At 45.5% G+C, this 17,643-nt stretch overlaps 1 protein-coding gene across 1 annotated transcript in view; it reads left to right on the top strand.

Moving 5' to 3' along the window:
- The first annotated feature begins 36 nt into the window (after positions 1-36).
- ASTN2 (astrotactin 2) overlaps positions 37-17,643 on the top strand; it is an 843,256-nt gene continuing 825,649 nt past the window's right edge. The window contains exon 1 of the mRNA XM_023531046.1: positions 37-132. The gene's annotated coding sequence lies outside the window, so the exon portion shown is untranslated. The remainder of the gene's footprint in view (positions 133-17,643) is intronic.

The following is a 17,643-nucleotide window of genomic DNA, read 5'->3' as shown; positions in this document are numbered from 1 at the left end:
CCCCGGGCTCCACCGGCTCCGCGGGCGCCACGGCCGAGTCGCGCCTCCTGCTCTTTGTGCGTAACGAGCTTCCGGGGCGCATCGCGGTGCAGGACGACCTGGACAACACCGAGCTGCCCTTCTTCACTCTGGGTAAGGCTGGGCACCGGCACAGGCGAGATCCCAAGGAACCCAAGTGAAGCCGGACGGGTGGGGGCGCCCTGGGGATCCCAGCCCCGGGCTGCCCCGAGCGGATTGGGAGCGGGCAGCTGAGGGGCCCAGAGGGCGTACAGGTGGTTGGAAAGGACTATGGGTTAGGAGGTCCCGGAGAGCGCGTGGCGGGAGCCCGGGGGCGTGCCAGCCTTCTGCAGAGGGGACCTGCCCCTCAGTCGCTTAATCCAGACGTTGACCTTTGCGGCTGGCGGTCCCCGACGCCCAAGACCCCAGATCGCGGAGTGTGCTCCAGCTAGGGGCGGGGGCGGCTCCCCTCCGAAGCCAGGTGCAGGTTCAGCTGTTCACCGCTCCGCGGGGCAGGGTCACTGCCGCCGAGTTACCGCCCCGTCGCGCTCGCATCGGAGTTGCTGGCTCTGCTCTTCTGGATAGATACGCTCGAGAATCGAAGCGGAGAAACTCCACGTAGAATCACCCGCCTGCATAAACTCGGTTTCTGCATGGGTTGAGTGACCTTGGCCAAGTCACTGCCTCTTTCTGGGCCTCAGTTTTGACTGTCTCTGAAATGGGGTTGGGGGGGGGTATTGAGTGATTTCCGAGGACTTACTTGGATTCTGAGCCCGAGGTCTCCACTTTGGGATCCTCGGATTCTGCCCCCATCCGTGTAGTCGCATTCGCCCAGCGGAGAGCAGGTTTGTCTTTGCATCTCAGCCACTGGGCTAATAATAATAACTTAAGGCGAGAAAATGGAAGGGAGAGGATAGCATGGTGGTGGGTCTAGGGGTGGGGGCTCAAACGGGAAAGTTAACCAGAAAGTTCGCCAGCAGCTTGCTGCCTGCTGGTTCCCAGCGCGAATCCCGGAGGAGTCGGCCCTTCAGAGGAGCTGTGGGAAGCGCGGCTGATTTCCCACCCGGGTAATTGATAGCTTAATTATCTCGGAGAGCGTTTACAAAAATGTTGTTCCCCCTTAGCTCTCCCGCGCTCGCGAATCACTCGCTCTCCCCATCTCCTCTTGGGGGCGCGGGGCGCGATTGGTTGTCGGAGTCTGGTCAACAACCGTGCCTGGAAGGCGCGGGGGCCTCTCCGGGAGGCTCGCGAGCTCATCGTCCGCGGATCCTCGCTTTCTTGGATCCGGCTCAGCTCTGGCTTCGGGGAGGCCATGGGCCTTCGCTGTCAGCGCCTTCAGAATCTCGGCTTGAACCTCTGAGATTAACCCTTTGCTCGCCTGAGAAACCCCAAAGAGTAATCAGTGGATTATACTCCTCTCTCTTGGGAGCCATAATATTTTTAATGTATTATTATTATTATTATTTTTTTGTGTGTGAAGACCCTCCGTCCCCTTTCCCTTCCCTTTCATGCTGGCTGCCTCTGGAGATCTGAGCGAGTGCCAGACCCTCTCGGGTTTCTGGCCCTTGGGCTCTCCTCAGCTGTCTGTAACCCGAGCATGCTGAGCTTTTCGCGAGGCAAGGCGGGAGAGCGCCTTGCAGGTTCCCAGGGGACTTCCCGCGGCGGCGCGTCTGGCGTGCGACACACACACTCGAGAATACACAACACGCAAGCGGACACACATACACACACGTGCACCTGTGGGCTGCCCATTTCCAAGGAAGGGGATGAGGGTGGAGATGGGGTTCCTTACGGTGCGCCCGGGCTAACGCCTACCGCCTCTTCCAAAAGCAGGGTCCTTGGGGGAAACACGAAAGGTATATCTTTGACACCACTTCCAATCCCAGCCGTCTTCCTCCACTCTCCTGATCTCTACCCTGGGGTGCCCAGAGGTCAAGAGTGAGAATCCCCCTAAGTGACCGGTCAAATGAGGGGCAGGGGCGGGAGAAGCTGACGTTCTTGGATATGGTGTTCTTAGATTATTTAGAGGTGAGGACCCCAGAGCATTTCAGTTCCTGGAGCTGGCAATCTCTGCCTTTTTAAACTTTGTCTTTCAAGAGGGAATGTGTTTCACAGAGCCGCTGAGCAGGGCCAGCTGAGAGAGATGAGTGAGGAGCTGGAGTAACCCTTCCTCCAGGACCGGTGAGTGAGTTAGCTCCAGAGTCTCCTGGCACCCTTCATTTGGGACCTTTTACCTTCTGTGACATGTGAGGGGCTGAGCCCGATGGCTGGGGACGGCCTGCTGTGGCGTGGTCGGGTGCTGTACTCCTTGGCAGCTCTGAGCCCTTGTGGATGCATGTAGGGAATTGGGTTCCCACCTTCCTCTCCTCCCCGCAGCACCCTGGACTGGCAGCTCAAGCACTCCCCCTGGGATTTGGCTAGCGAGGTAGTCACCAGATGGCCTAGTACAGCAGGAGCTGTGTAGGGAGACGTGGGCTTTTTATTTGTGTTGGTCTCCCACTGTTTGCATGTAAACACGGAGTGCACAGTGAGCTCCAGGAGGGCCAGGCTGGCTGGAAATGAGGCCTGCTGCTTGTTGGGGGTTACTCTCAGTCATTTATGGCCACATCTTTCCCAGGGTCCCAAGGCAGCCCCATCCTATCATCCCATCCCCAGACCTTATAAATACCCTTTGTTTAAAAGCTGAGTATTTGTGTCTGGTGGGTTGGATACTCCGAGTCTTTTATTACTAACTCTCCAGTTTAAGGGCTTTGGAGATGGCCCATACCACATCTGGGCATGCAAACTCAGTAAATGCCAACTCCTGCCAATAGTGGGGTGCATGAGCCACCACTAGGGGGTGATGGTGTCTGCCAAAGGCCTCAGGCCATGCTTTGGGTTGTGGGACCGGTGTTGGTGGTGGTAAAATGTCCCTGGCATTAAAGGGGATGATTGAACAAATAAAAGGTAGAATTCCCATTTTACCCTAAGTCCAACTGGGGGGAGCTCAAGGTAGTTTTTTACACGCTGCCTACCCTCCTCTTTCACCAAAGTCATCTATATACCTGGCCCTACCTCACTTTGTTCTGCCTCTCTTATTTGAGTGATTGGCTATATTATTGGTCATGCCTAGACTTAAATGGCTTTTCTTCACGTCTCTTCCTCTTCATATTTCTATTCTTTCCATCGTGTTCCAGCCTGCTTTATGTAGATTCAAATTTCTCTTAGAGAGGAAAGATCCCCCAAGTTTCTATGCCTGGGCCTCTTCTTTAGAATCTAACTAAAAGTCAATGGCATTGACAAAGTGAACCTCCCCGAAAGTGATCAAAGAATAGCAAATAGTTATTGAACCCTTAATGTGGTACTTAGAGCTTTACTCTTGCTTTTTATTGTCAATTTACATAAAATGTATGTAGTGGGCACTGCTGTTATTGCCATTTTACAGGTTGGGAAGCATTCGCAGAGAGGTCAGTTACCTAATCCAAGGTCAGACTATGAATATAGATAGCCTGGAACGGGAATCTCAGTCTATCATACACCTACATTCTAGGTAATTGCTAACTAGCCATCCTGAGCCAAATATACATTGAGGGGCTCGTTATACATGTATACAGGGCATGGGGCTGGGCTCTAGAAAGAAATATAACAGTCATCAACATGACAAGAACATTTCTCTGAAGAAACTTCAGCTCCATGGGTGAGCTGAAGTATGACAGTTTGAATGTGAGACATGAGTTAAATGACCTCCAATGACCCTGTCAGCTCAAAGTTCTATGACTCATGGGCTGTCAAAGGGCATTGTATTTACTGGTGCCAATGAGTGATGGAGACGACACATTCAGTGGCATCAGGGAGGGAAGACATCCCTATAGACTGGGAGAAGGCTGGGGAATACTTCCCGGACAGGGAAAAAAAAAAAAAACAAAAAACCTGAGCTAGGCCTTAGGGGATAACACATTGGAGGAGAAGCTGAATGCTCTGATATAGCTTGGGAATGTAAAGTTGATTAAAATCTGAAATCTCAGCTTTGGCTTACAGTGACCTTGAACAAGTCATTTATCCCCCGGAGCTTCAGTTCTTTGCGTTATAATATGAGTGGGTAGATGAGCCCTAAAATAATCCTTGGGTGTAAAGCTTCTATGAACTTAAAGTGCCCTGACCCGCTCTGTCACTCTGACTAGCTCCTCTTGCTTCTCACTGGCTTCTTTCCTTTGCTGGTAACACGGGGGTGTTGGAAACGACTGATTGAAAAGAAAGCACTTGAACAGGAGCAACTGCCAGTGCAGGGCTTCTGAGGTGAACCTGCACATCACTCAGTCCTCATCTGCCCCCAGGCAGCCCTGGAGTGTGCTCGTGGATTTAACTTTCATGTCTTCAGGTAGGGCAAAGATATCCTTCTTCCTGAGCTTGATAGTGGCCAGGCTGAACTGTTTACCATTAGCCTTGATTCAACAAAAGAGGGAAAAAGTCATAAAATTGAATCACCCTTCATTGTCAAAATTTCTTATTAATTTTCCTTGTCATGTAAATCACACAGGTGAGGCATGTGTCCTGTATTTGGGAAGGGTACGTGAAAAAGGGAAAACCATCCAGGAATATGTCTTTAAATGCACCTGCAAGAGTAGATCTGGCAGTGTCCTGAAGATCTGTCCCAAAAAAATGATCTTTGTAGGAAGCCGACTGGCCTGCGTAGAAGAGAAAGACACAGTCTGAAATACCAACTTGGCCAGATCTGCAATAATTCCTTAAAATATAGACAGAAATGAATACCAAAAGAGAAAAGCCCCTGGAAGGAGAGAGGGTCAGGAGCCAGGTCAGAAGGGGTGTTAGAAGCAGGGGGTTTTGTCTGAGAACAGGCCACAAAAGGCTGGATGAGCTTCCTTCAGATGTCAAAAGGGACTGAGGAATGTGCTTTTTTTCTGCCTGTTTCTAAGGAATGCTTAAAAGGTGCAGATACTAAGAGTATAGATAAGAGTTCCAGCCCCCAGGAGGCTCTATCCCAGGGAGCTGTCCAACAGCCCAGCATTCTGACCCCTAATGTATGGGGGATCCACGTGGGAGGGAGCTTTCAGAGACTATGCAGCTTTGGGCAGGCACTCGGAGAAAGGACCTAAGCCCTGGGAGACGGTGAGGCTAGCTGCCCTTTTTGGATTCTAGTTTGATTCTGCAGGTCGATGACAGTTATTAAGAAGGAGGAAGAACCGATGCAAATAGTACTAAGCTGGGTTTTCTGAAGGAATTTCTAACCACAGAATATTCATTAAAATCAATACTTGTGTTTTTACTCTCTCTCTCTGTGTGTGTGTGTGTGTGTGTGTGAGAGAGAGAGAGAGAGAGAGAGAGAAAGAGAGAGAGAGAGAGCCAGAGAGAGAGAGAGAGAAAGAGAGAGAGAAAGAGAGAGAGAGAGAGATTCTGGGGTGGATAAGAGGGAGAATTTGATTATTTTGAACAAAGCTAGATTTAAAACAAAATGTATGTTATTTCCTCATTTGGATGCCAGGTCCATTATCACTAACTTAAGTATTTGGGTATCACTGAAACATCGGGATCTTATCCTGTCCCCATGTTCCAGGCTTCTGCGACATTTTAGGTAAGGGTCCTGGGAGTGGGGGAGGGGTGTTCAGTGGTCTTTGATCTGAGTCTTTTCCCCCTTTCCACTCACTTCCCTCAACCCATCCTCCCCAGCCCTTGGCCAGCTCAAATCTAATGAAACCTATTTAATAGTCATGGCAGAGAGAGATGTATTGTCTGTCTCAGAAAGTACTCTGTTACCGAGAGGCTGGGGAGAGAGGAGGATCTGTTTCAGCTGCGTTAGAGAGGCTCACATTTGGTGAAGGCCAACCAGATTTGCTGTTTGAGTGGTCAGTGACACCAGCCAAATGCAGCACAGCTCTGCAAGCTTTGGTGTGACCAGGAGCTTGATGGTTTTCCTGAACGGGGCCCTCAGGCCATAATATCCTTTTATAATTTTCATTTACAGCAGGTCCAGCAATAAATCTGACCAGGCCTCTGGCAGGCAAAGCCTCCTGCTTCTCACCCCTCTTCTTTCCTGTAAACCAGTCCTTGGCTGCCATAGGACAATGTGAACACATGTGATGGGGGAAGTGACAGTGACATTTTTGGGTGACGTCATGAAAACTATTACCACAACCATCAACATTGAGGGACTCATAGTATCACAGACCCTTGGAGCGCATTGAATCTTCCCCTCATTTTATATGGTAATACTGGGGCCCAGACAATGGAAGAAACCTACTTACGGACCAACCATTGAAACTTAAACCCAGCGGCGTCGAATCTCACTCCATGCTTCCTTCCATTGCAACACTGAACCGCCAATACGTGGCTCTGGGTTTTAACACATCTCTGTGTCTGCAATTCGGTTGAACAACATAAAACGCACCACTCTCTCCTCTCCCTGAAAAAAGAAAAACATAAAAACAAAAGAAAACAGAAACACAGAAACCGCAAAAAATCTAAGGAGAAAAATATCCCTAGGGAAACTGGATTTGTTCTCCTGCCTGAGTATCCAGCTGGTTGGCTCCAATCTCTCCTGAGAACCTGAGCTGATGGGTTTTGTTCTGGGGGAGGAGGAAGCCTCATTGCCTTTCACTAGCTGCCTTTGAGGGTGAGCAGAAGCAGCCTGCTGTTTCCCAGGAAAGGAAAGAAAGAGTCGGATTTAACCTTGAGGTGGAGCGGCATTACGGGGATGCTTCCCTTACAGAGCTGATACTTCCCCAAGTTCTCACACTGACCAGCTAGTGGCAACAGAAGATTAACTATAGCAACAGGTCTGCTTTTTCTTGTCTTCCAGCAGAGCATGCAGCCTTTCTGCCCTAGAAGGAGGCAGGCAGCAGCGCTTGGCAGGACTGGCTCTGTTCTCCACCGCTAGTACTCCCCATTCACTCGCTCTTCGCTGCTGTCTGTAGTTCTTTTGAGCAGCAACCCCTGCTAAGATTTCCCTTTGGATTGGAGGTGGAGTGGTGGTGACTATACAGTGTAAGATTCAGGACCGAAATATTTGTAGCTTCTTTATTGGCACAGTAGAACATGCAAGCGGTTCAGTCTGTGAGTCAAAAATTGACAAAGATGCCATATGTTATAAACTGTTAAGGTTTTAACCATGAAGGGGAAACATTTCTCTGTCCCCATTGTCACGGCCCCTGACAGGTCAGACTTCAACACTTCTCTCTACCAAGATTTCAACAGTTAACTCACTGGTCTGTCTGCCTAGAGTTTGATCCTCTCTTATCCATTGTCTGTGCTTGCAGACAGTGTGATTTCATTAAAAGTGTGAATATGATCATGAATATTTTCTCCTAAAGCACTTCACTGGTTCCCCATAGTTCTTAGTATGAAGTGCAAGCTCCTTATTGTGGTACAAGGTCCATGATCAGACTCTGCCCAGACTGTCCTATACTGAGAATCGTTCCTTCTTGTTTTAAAACTTTGCCTTAACATGCCTGGGAAAATTCTTTCTTACCTTTCAAGACTGAACTCAAATGTCAACTTATCTTTGGAGTCTTTCCCGACCTCCTCATTCTGGAGTTGAACATTCCGAGCCTTGGCACCCACTATCAATATAAGGATGCTCATAACAATGCTAGTCCCTTAAGAATTACTGAGCATCTACAATATGCTAGGCACTCACTGTTCCAGATGTTTAGGATACACCAGAGAACAAAAGGCATAGATTTCTGCATTCAGAGAGCTCACATCCAGGAGTGTGTGTGTGTGTGTGTGTGTGTGTGTGTGTGGTGGGGAAAGGACAATAACAATAAATATCATAAATAAGAAAATTACATAAAAAGCAAGAAGGTAATAAATCCTATGGGGGAAAAAAAGCAAAAAATAACACAGGGACATTTTGGCAATGAGGAGATCAGTTTTAATATTATATAGAGTAGAGGGAGAGGAGCTTATTGAGAATGTAGCATAGGACCTAAGACTGGGAGGTGATGAAGGAGTTAGCCAAGCAGGTATCTAGGAGAAGAGCATTTCAGACAGAGAACCTTGGCAGCAGAGCCCTGACTCTGGAGCATACCTGGAAGGCTCGAGGGCCAGCAGGAAGGCCAGCACTGCCAGAGTGGAATGAGTGAGGGGTGGGCAGGACAGGACAGGAGAGGAAAAGGGGAATCTATGCAGATTGCTCTCTGGATTTGGGCTTTTACTCTGAGTGGAATGGAGAGCCATGCAGGATTTTAAGAAAAAGAATGTCAATATCTGACTTATGTTTCAAAAGAATTATTTAGGCTGCTCTGTAAAGAAGCAAATATGGAAGCAGGAAAAGCTGTGAGAGTCTATTCGGGTGAGACGATAGTGGCTTGGAGTAGAATGAGAGCGGAACTTACGTGTTTCTTTGTCTTGTGCTCCTTGCTTATGGATCCATAAGTAGAGAACACACCTCCTTCATCTCCGAGGCTGCAGTGACTCGCCCTGTGCTTGGCACGCTCTAGTTGTTTAGGGCATCTTAGATTACTAGAATCCAGGATTCACCAGGTATCATCCCAGAATCCATACTGAGCAAAACCAGGTAGGTGTTGAAATCCCACTCATCTGTTAGGGCTAAGCTGGAATACCACCTCTTCTGAGTTCCTGTAGCCATTTTCTCTGCCTTCTCCTATCTCCTGATTATTCTGAGGTGTTTATCAGATGAGTAATAGGATCAGTCTGATTTGAGGAAAAGCCTTTTCTTGAACATCATTGATGCCAGATAAGGGATTAGAATCTTTTCATTGAGACAAATAGAGAGGCATTGAATATTTTTGGGGAGATGATACACCATGGTTCTGGGATCATCCATTGTCATAAATGGTAAGAATTTAGGATGTTATCTAAATGATATCCTTTTCTACAAAGTTGGGGAAATTGAGGTCACCATATCAAGTCAGTGGAGGAGTAGGCATCAGATCCCAATCTCTTGACCCTTATTCCAATGTATTTTCCTCCGCCTTAGGGAAGGGCAGCAAAGGCACCCGGGAAGGGCTGGGGGGAGCCGCTCTTCCAGACTTCATCATTCCGGCATGGCATAGGCTATGAAAACCACACCTATTTATTGAGTATTTACTGTGCCCCAGATGCTGTGCTGGTACATCTATTATCTTACTTAGTTTTTTCCCCAGTGCTGAAAGACAGATAGGATTTAGTTCATGTTATAGGTGAGCACTGAGCCTCAGAGAAGTTAAGGAACAGACCCAAGATCGTACAGCTGTTATACAGCTGAGCTGGGTCCACATTCAGGTCTGCCTGGTTCCAAACCATGTGCTCTTTCTGCCTCCCATGCTGCACAGAGCCAGGAATGTTCTCGAGTTTTCATCTCTTTGACAACCTCTTTTACTTCTTATCTCTTTCCTCTTCTCATTACCAAGAAGTTGGAGACATTTCTTATATAGGAACTTCAGTTGTGACAATCTCACAGGCCTGAGGGACTGAACACCTTATTTTTGTGCTGCCAGTAGCTGACTCAGCATCTCCCCAGGCTCTGTCGCTCTTTGCTCATTTGCCAGAAGAGCACTGGGACTTGTTTCATTTATTTCTAGAGGCCACTCATCATCCCAGGACGCCTCGACAAGCGAACTCCTATGCTTCCGTGCCTTGACTCTCTTCTTCCTTTCTTTCCTCCTCCCTCTCTCCCTTCTTCCTTTTGCACATCCCTCTTCCTTCAATGCTTGGAAATTTCCCACCTTATGCTAGGCCTAAGAGCGTTGTCCTAGGAGACCTGTTTGTACTTCCCTGTCATTCCTCTGCTTCTCCCCAATGTGAGTTTTGTCCATTTCATGCTTCTTAGCAGCATCGTGCAGTCTTTTGTTCCCACCTTGAAAATGGGATTTATATTATATTATCGATACATGTAGAACATATGTAACAATATATAATGCATACCTATGTGTTATAATGCTGTAAAAATCCAAATAAATAGTGTATACTTCTTTTAGAATATTAGACCTGAGTAAAATAATGCCTTGAGATCCAGCCTAACCTCCTCATTTACCTAGCTAAGAGAAGCACGTTTTCCAAAGTCCCACAGATAATCCACAGCAAAATCCCGTCTCTAGCCCGGTTCCTCTGGCTGAGAGGCAATGTGCTGGTATGGAACATGTGCCAGCTCTGACAGTCAAAAGCCCTGGGTTCGAATCCAGATGCACAACTTCCTAACTGTAGACTTCCGTGTGCCACTGCTCTGAGCCTCTTGTTTGTCCAGCCGTAAAGTGGGTTGCCGTCATCATTATTTTTGGAGATCCAAAATTTTAGGCAGTGCCCAGCACCATATTCAATTTTTAGTTACACTCAGCCACATGATCCCTACAGAGGTAGAGTTGTGTGCAAAGCACCTAGCCCAGCGTCTGGCACACAGTTTGTGCTCAGGGCCTCTTAGCCACCTGGAATCCTTTTTATTGAAGGACTTGGATGTATGAATGAATAATGTATGCGAACTCTCTTTCCCTTCCCCCTCTTTCTTCTCCAGCAGGCTATGCTTATGTCTCTCTTTGCTCTCTCTCTTCCCCCAAGCAAGGCAAAAAAGGATGAAATTGACCATTGATTTCTTCTGTTGTCCAGGACCAGGGGGAAGCGCGGCGGTGGGGAGAGGGGGAACTCCGGGGTTGTCTGAGGACAGTTTGGACGGAGAAGCTCTTAGATGCTGAGTCTGAAGCAGGTGGGTGTTGGGGGAGGCAGGCGGGGCAGAATCCTCTTCTGGTGGCGGTGGGCTGACAAAGCCTTGCTCTCAGGCACCCAGGGAAGTCACGAGTGGCTTTGCAAGCAGCCGAAAAGGGAAGGAACATTTCCATTAGCAGAATCAGCAGTAAAGAGATTTCCAGTCACAGTAATAGCTGCATTTGGGGGAATCATTTCAGTGCAGGCTGTGGGCGGAGGAGGGAAGGGGGCGGGGCGGCAGGGAAAGGCAAAGGGAGACGTCTGGTCTGCTTGCAAGGAGCTGAAAGACAGCGCGAGTGAGAACCAGGTGCCAGACGCAGAGCTACTGTTCTGGAGTTGAGCTGGTGGTTGGACGAACGTCTGGACCTCCCTCTTCCCTCCAAATGGACAGACCCCCCATTCTCAGGAGTACCTGTGGGAGGCTGCACACTCATTCTGTGCTCCCTCTGCTCTGATTCCCTGGGTTACCCTTTTCAAGACTTCAGGGCCAGCAGCAACTTCTTGGGCTCCTGGGATTTTAGATGGGAAAGCTGCCAGATTATTTAGCCCAGTTTCACCTAGAATTAGCTACTGGTCAGAATCACCTTAGAATCTAGGTTCTCATACCCACACACCTCTTCAGCCTCTCCTCCTGACATTCCCAGCCACACCCGATGCTTTAGCTTCATGGAGGACTTGCAGATATCTGAGGGCACTAGGTACACCACCGCCCCCAACCCCTCACCTCAGTGCAGAATTGCTATTCTCTCTGCTTAGAATGCTTTTCGCATCCCTGATTCACCTGGCCAGCTCCTAGCCTTAGCTCAGCTATTACCTCCTGTGAAGAACCTTCTCTTTCTCTTCTAAGGCTTAGATAGAGGTTTTTGCCACCCCCCTCCCTTCCTGAATGCTTATGCACTCCATCTCCCGTAGGGTTGTCATATTTCCTGAATAAAAATAAATGTGAAAAACAAAATACAGGGTGCCCAACTAAATTTAAGTTTCAGCCAGTGAATACTTGCTCAGTACAACTATGTCCCATGCGTTGTTTGAAACATAGTTATTCTAAACATGACTCTCTGATTATCAGAAATTCAAATTTAACTGGGCATCTCGTATTTTATTTGGCAGCCTGCAAGGACTCTCTGGCTTCTCTCTTGTCAAAGATCATGATGCCAATGTGTGATTTGTCCCCTAAACCTGCTCTCCTCACATCAGAACAGGAAATCAGACCACAATTCGTTCTCCCAGTCGCTCAAGCAAAGGAGTCATCCTGAAGAGTCCCTTACCTCCGCCTCTCTCTCGTTCTTTCAGTCAGCCAACGCTGTTGGTTTTACCTTTGCAGTGACTCTCAAAATTATTTGCCTTGTAATTTTTTACTGCCATCTCTTTTGTCCAAACCATCATCCTTCCCCACCCGGGCTATTGTATCAGTCTTCTAACTGCTTTCCTTGCTGCCTTTCTGTCTTCAGACTTTCTTGATACCTAATAAGAGATACAGCACATGGGGCCAAATCCAGCTTGTTGCCTGCTTTTGTAGGGTCTGTAAGTTGATTTACTTGTTTAAATAGTTGAAAAAAAAAATCAAAAGAAGACTAGTGTTTCACTATATGTCACAATGATATGCAATTCAAATGTCAGTTCATAAACAAAGGTTTATTAGAACACGTTCACACTCATACCCTTATGTATGCTTTGTCTGCAGTGGTTTTCACTGTACAGTGGTGGAGTTGTTTACTAGCAACAATAAACATCTGGCCTGCAAAGATTTAAATATTTACTAACTCCCCTTTGACAGAAAAACTTTGCCAACCCTGATGTGAACAGTAGCCAGAGTGATCTTTTCCAAAAAGCATATTAGATCTTGCCTCTGTCCTGTTTAGATTTTTTTGTTTTTTATTGCTCTTAAGATAGAATCTAATTACTTTTCAGAGTTTAGAAACTCCTAAAAATGTTGCCCTCCTCTCTGAGTTCATTTTCCATTTTCTTTCTTGGTCACAAAACTCAAATATCACCTCCTCTGGGAAGTCTTCCCTATTAAAGTAGCGCCTTGGTACACTCTCTCCCACAGCTTTCTATTCCATTTATTTCTAAAAACCTTTATCTGACAGCTCCTTGAAGGTGGGGAATGTATCTTGTTCATCTTTTTGTTCTTGAGACTATATAGTGCAGGACAGAGCACATAGCGGATACTGAGTGGATATTTCCTGGCCAAATGAATGAAACATGGGCAGGAATAGGAGTGATGGTTTGTGAACACTGCTTTAGAGGGTACCCGTCTCGTTGGGGTGTTCTGTTGCATATTAGATTGTTATGAAGATCCCAAGAGTTCAAGTTTGTAGAGAATATAGAAGCAGTGCCTGCCACTCAGCAAATGCTACCTAGGCTGTTTGTCGAATAAACAAAAATAAATAGGCCTGTACCTTAATCCCTACTTTCTTTGCAGTTGGGGGAGTTTAGGGCAATTCAAAGGAAGTTCTGTGAATGAAGACCTCATGGAACTCAGGGAGCAGGGTAATTTGGTGGCCAGGCCCAGGAGACAGAATTGGTTCCAGTTCTGCTGGGTGTGGTCAAGTCCCTATGGATTTCTGAACTTCCCCTTATTTCTTACGTGATGAGCTTAAACCAGGTGATCTGTGAGGTTCTTTTCAGCCCCCGTGGCTCAGCAGGGGCCCAGGAGAAAGAGAAGGGTTTCTTAGAAGGCTTCTGAGGCTAGAAGCTGCTCCAGCAGCATAAAACCACCTCCTTCTCTCCCTTCCTTCCTCTCCTCGTCCTTCTGGGGGCCTCAGAAGATCAAACCCGCAGCCCTGGACCCAGGTGCAACTCACATTTTCAGGCCCAGTCTCACCATAATTTGTTAGGGAACCTTCTCCAATTACTTTTCCTCCATCTCCCCCAGGGAAGGAGACCAGAGAAGCTGACTGCCCAAAGTAACCAATTACCTGCCTGCCAATAGCAGGACTCCTGCAGTCCCTCCCTCCCTTCATTTCTGTCTCCACTTTATTCTCCTGCCCTCTCTAAACTGCAGCAGTCTCTGGGGAAATGACCCCCTTCACCTGGTTCCCTGCCTGCTTCCAGCAAGGGAAGAAAAGGCCACCCCACCCCCAAGAAGGACAGCAGGTGGGTTGAGAAGGGGCAGCTGCAAACCTTGGAAAACCTAGGAGGTTTTGCAAGTTTGCTCAATATCAGACTGCGGTGGATTGGGAAGCACATGCTCTGAATTCTAGTCCTGTTTCTATCATTCACTTGCTATGTGACCTCAAATTAATGACAGTTCCTCCTCGTCCTCATATAAGATTAAGTCAGTATTGTCAGAGCCAGTTCACCTCCAGGAAGCTGGGGAAGATGGGGCTCCATGAGAGAGGAGAAACCTTCCAGTCTTGTCGAGTACCAGCATTCCAGATGCCTATGGCTGTGCCCATCACATAGTAGGCCCTCAAAAAATATTTGTTGAATGAAAGAATGGATAGATGGAAAAATATGTGTGATCAGACATTGCTAATCAATAACTTAATCACACCTTCAGATCCCTTTTCAAGCAGCACCCTCATCGGCCACTAAGATCAACTGGGATTTGCATGGGAGGTGAATTCTGTTCTCATTCCCTGGACTTAACTAGTTCACCTAAAACCCCTTGTTCATCTTAAGCTCTCCTAGCCTGGAGCTAAGCCCCTTCAGTCATTTTTAGTGGTCCTTCCATCCCAGACCCTGTGCTGAGTCGCTGGGGGGCACAGAAATGCAAGGCATTCACAGTCTATTGGGATAACATGCACTTTTTGTTTTAAGAAAACTCTTTTATGTGGGTATTTTTAGTATCTCCATATTATAGGTGAAGACACTGCCATTCAGAGAGCTCAAGTCAATTGCACAAGGTCACATAGTAAATGGGATTAGCTATATTTATTTTTGAGAGGAATCTTTATATCTCTATCACAAATAGACCACCAGAATAACTTGCTGTAAATGGAAGATAGCCTGTAAAAGTAATATAACTATCGAAGTTACATATATATTTATATAAATTGACATGCTGCTTAAATTTATCTCTCATACCACACCTTGAGAAACATTGATCTAGCCTAACCACTGACACAAAGATATTCTTTTAAAATTTAAATTTTGCCCATTTAATTGTCAGATTTATACATATATATGTATATACGTATATACGTATATATACGTATATATATACGTATATATACGTATACATATATATACGTATACACGTATATATACGTATATATATATACGTATATATACGTGTATACGTATATACGTATATACATATATACATATATACATATATACATATATACGTATATATATATGTATATATATTTAAAATATCTTTCCTGCCTCATAACTTCTACCTATCTTTTAAGATGCAGCTAGAATATACCTTTGCTGCTTCCAAGATGACTTCCCTTTCTTCCCCAAGAACAGTTATCTCACAAGCACTTTGTATATTCACCGCAGTCCATGTTTTCATGGAGATATTGTGATTAATTATCTGTTTCTCTTGCAAGTCTGTAAGCTTTCTCTATTAAACATCATGTCTCTTTAATATGTGTAACTCCAGCAGCTAGTGCATGCATGCTTATTGCATTTTTAACCTTAGTTTTCACAAAAGGAACACAAGCTTGTAAAAATTTAGACCATTCAGGAATATTGTAAAGGAAAAGGTGAATATCTCTTCCCTCACTTAATCTTAATCATGACAGAGTTTTCTGGGATCCTTGTGGACTATGGAACAAATATGTGCCTGAATAGCCACCTTTGGTGATGCAATAAAGAGAAAGTGACCTGTCCAAGGTTACTCTGCAGGATTTTTTGCAGGCAGCTCAGGGATATTAAATTGTCTTTGCATTAGGGCATAAGTTTTTCCAACTTGGTTCCATGTAGATAAGAGGATTACGAATTACTCTGGGCTTCAGCTAAAGAGATACCCTACTTCTGTCTTTAACATTGAAGCTCCAGTTTCATTGGAACTAAAGATTCCACAGCTTAAAAAAGATATTCTACAAGCAAGGTACTATGCCTAGACTGCAGTACCGTCCTCCATGCCCCATGTGTGATATATTGGAAAGAAGATGGTTAATCTTCCTGCTATGATATTTTATGAAGTAGTGTGATGGAGAAAGCTCACTAATATTTAATAGTAAGCCAATTTTACAAAACCACCCCATGCATGGTCAGGGTTTAGAATCTACCTTAAGATTTTCTCCAGGCCTCAAGCAGGAAGTCCTCTTCTTTACTGACCCCTAATACACACACACACATACACACACACACACACACATACACACACACGTATGTATGTATATATGCACATATATATGTATGTACGCACACACATGCATATATATACACACATATGTATATATGTGTATGTATAAATTTATATACGTATATGTGTATGTATATAACACATACACACACCTATATATACACACAGAGATACATACATACAGATACATATGAGAAAGAGAATATGAAAATAATTTTTCTGTCCAGAGAACTAAAAGGAGAAACTAAACCCAGTAATGGAGGAACCAGAAAGGGAACAATTATCACAGTGAGTCGGGGTTGGGTGGGTGTCTCTTTCTTCCTGTTACAGTATTTGATATGATTGATAAAGTGGTTCTTCTCTTCTTCCTTGACTTTTTTTCATACAGACTATTCAGGAGAGGGTTACCTGGGTTTAGGCTGAGGTGCTTACCTTAGAAACCCTCCTTTATGAAGCCGTGTGGATTGACAGTTGGTCAGTTAATAGAAAAAGTCTATTAAAGCAGGGAATAATAAAAAATAATAATGTACCTAAGATATTTTATTTAAAGTTAAAATACATTAATGTGTATACATTTGCCAGTTGTTTGATGTGGGCCAGGGGCCTCTTCTCTGAGTCTGGGTCAGCTGATTGGAGTTCCATGATATCTTTCTTGCATAAACCATGCTCATAATGCACCAAAAATGATCTCCAGTGTTTCATGGAAGGGGACTGAGAACTTAGAGATGCTTACCAAGTAATTCTTCTAGAGTTTTATGATTCCTTTCCATATTTTTAGAGTTGTTGCACCTGACCTAACTCAGTAGCAATAAGTAAGCTACTTTCTTTAATTTTACAGCAAAATCAACTCAGTCCTCAAAGATACTGCTTTCTTTTGATGCTCATAAATTTTTAAATTTTACAATATTTTATTAAATTTTATGGTAGTAAGAAACACAACAGGCGTAAACAGGTTTGGGAAGCAAGCTAGCTGTGTGTGAACGTGCATAAGTCCTGAGGATGCTGGAGAGGAAGCTACTTGCTAGTGCGATCCACCCAGGGCTTGTGATGTTTCACAGAAATCCCAGAGAGCACTGATTAAGCCAGGGATCACAGACAGAAGGCTAGCTGAAAGCTTTTATGATATTTTAGAAATTTTAGGGGTTGAGACTTCAGATAACATTTTGCCCAGAACCCCGATTTAAAGAGGAGGAGAAGGGACTCCATTTGCACTGTTGGTGGGAATGTACATTGTTGCCGCCACTATGAGACACAGTATGGAGATTCCTCAAAAAAATTAGAACTGCCAAATTATCCAGCACTCCCACTTCTGAGTATATATCCAAAGGAAATGAAAACAGGATCTTGAAGAGAGATGTGCCCCCGCTTCCATGTTCACTGAAGCATTATTTACAGTACCCAAGATATGGACACAAATCTGTGTCAGTCAGTGGATGAATGGAGAAAGATGTGTGGTATAAACATACATTGGAATATTATTTAGCTGTGAGAAAAGGGGAAATCCTGCTATTTGGGACAATGTGCACGGACCTTAAGGGCATTATGCTAGGTGAAAGAAATCAGAGAAAAATAAATACTGTATGATATCACTTATATGTAGAATCCAAAAAAGCCAAATTCATAGAAACAGAGACTAGAATGGAGGTAACTGGGGGATGGGGGAAATGGGGAGATATTGGTCAAAGAGTACAAACTTGTAGTTATATGACAAATAACTTCTAGGGATCTCATATGTGACATGGTGACTG

This window comes from Pteropus vampyrus, unplaced genomic scaffold, assembly GCF_000151845.1.
Source record: "Pteropus vampyrus isolate Shadow unplaced genomic scaffold, Pvam_2.0 Scaffold61, whole genome shotgun sequence".
NCBI lineage: Eukaryota > Metazoa > Chordata > Mammalia > Chiroptera > Pteropodidae > Pteropus > Pteropus vampyrus.
Note: the sequence above shows the minus strand (reverse complement) of the source record. Positions and strands in the feature narration are given on the sequence as shown.